This window comes from Pinus tabuliformis, chromosome 1_2, assembly GCF_031772625.1.
Source record: "Pinus tabuliformis cultivar Carrire ecotype Pingquan chromosome 1_2, CPIR1, whole genome shotgun sequence".
Taxonomy (NCBI): domain Eukaryota; kingdom Viridiplantae; phylum Streptophyta; class Pinopsida; order Pinales; family Pinaceae; genus Pinus; species Pinus tabuliformis.
The window spans coordinates 161,995,845-161,998,052 of record NC_142298.1 but is presented as its reverse complement, the minus strand read 5'-3'; positions in this window follow the sequence as shown (position 1 = coordinate 161,998,052).

Below are 2,208 nucleotides of genomic sequence, written 5' to 3'. Positions count from 1 at the left end.
AGTTTAGCATTGACCATGTCAAGTTATAATGTTTAACTTTATAAATAATTAAAGTATTTTTGTTTTAATTTAAAAAAAAATTGTTAGCATTTGATTGACTAAAAAATTGTATATCTTATTTCAAGGTTCCTGAGATCTGTCCCATGTCACCCATGAAATTTTCTCACCATGACAACTAGTTTTCATAGGGATCATGCTTGGGATCTTGTAACCTCATTAAACAAATTGATAAAAATTAATATATATATGAGTTTTTTTGGATCTGAAATCATTGTCAATATATGATTAACATGTCAGTTATAGTCTTCCCTGTTTTGAACCAAATCTTGGCACCCTTCAATGTAATGACATTCAAAATTACTAAATCTAATTCCGATCTCTACCTAAAGCAAATTCTTGCAGTATTATGTTTTCTTTTTGAATGCTTCTCTAGGTATTTGCAATGATATTGTTAGTCGACAGTCTCAATAATTTCCATTTACAGGCCATTTCAACCTTCGATTCTTCTAGCAACAGTTCTGCTAACACACAGGAAAATCTTGCAAGTAATCATAATCTGAAGGATATTATCACCCATAAGAGAACATTGGGAAAATCTTTTGTGGCAATCCTATTTTGCCATAAGTAATATGGTTAATGTAGCTGCTTGACAGATTTCTATGATTCAAGAAGATATTTAATGAAATATTAATGATTTGTCATGTCAATACACAATGTTTTTTGACAATTATATTTAACAATTTACTCTATTTTTCGACGCCAACACTTTTCTTGTGGACATATAACTTTGTTGAAACTTTGGAGAGGGAGATGGTTTGAAAAGCTAAAAAATCAAATGTATGGGACAACCAACGTGCTTCTTCGTGAAAAATCTTTAGTTTGAATTTGAAGTCTTGGCCAATGGATCAGAGTAATAGATTACTTAGGTGTTATTTCCTAGCTAGCCAAAATTACACGATATAGAAATATATAATATGATATATGTCAATTCCCTAATCGCACATGGTGCATATACAAATTCTTTTTATTATAGAAATGTGTTAGCTTTGAATACATTTTTTTCATAACAACCTATATATAAATGTGGTTGTCAACATGTTTAAATTTAAAATTGACAACTTATTTTTGTTTTTACAACATTTGCAATCAACATCTTTTATCAAATAATAATATGTTATTTAATAACTCTATGACTATTACCATTATAAAACACAATGCATATTAGGATAGTTGTTTGCTATCAATCCTCATATGGCTGTAATTTAATAACTAGTACAATAATGGACTAGTTTTCATGCGTACAACTAACCCAGTGGATGTTCACATTGAATAAGCGTTTCTAATATTTGTATATAATGAACTATTTTTTATGTGGACGAAAGAACAATGAACCTTTAGGTGAGACTCAAAGGGTTTCTAATATTTGAAATGTTTCTATTTTTTTCGGAAATGTAGTTTTTTATGTTTTTTGAAATGAGTCAATAAAAATTTCCCAAAAATTGTGTACCTTAATGAATTTACTTCTTAAAAAAAATTAACATTAATTAGATAAATTACAAAACTCAAGTTTATCATTCCAAAAACTTTTCATTGAAAAAAAACAACAAGAAACTTATAATAATTAAACTAATAAGATTATGAGTGTATTGCAATTAATGTCCTGATGTGTTGTGTTTATTGATTGTGCCAAACATTACAAACGCTAATGATCAATAACAAAGATTAAACTACCCCGCAATACTTGTTTATAAATATTATCTTCTTAATTATAAAAAACTTTTTAATTTTATGAGTTCAATATTTTCAAACATTATACCAACACTAATGATTAATAGTAAAGACTAAACTACGTTACAACACTTGTTTATAAATATTATCTTCTTAATTATAATTTTTTTTTAATCTTACCAGTTTAACATTTTTAACATTTTCATATGTATTCAGTTTAACATTTTTATACTATGTTTTGATCATTAAAAAACCAACTTCCTTTCATTTCTATAACCAAATCATATGAGGACATATTTAAGCGATATCTTAATCTTAATATATATCCTCCCTTGATAATAATATATATATATATATATATATATATCCCTATCGAGTTTTGGTATTTGAAATCCAATCCCACCGTGTTATATAGATGAACATGGACAAATGTTTATGGTAATAGATTTTTACATGGTGCATAACCATCTCAGACGTGTC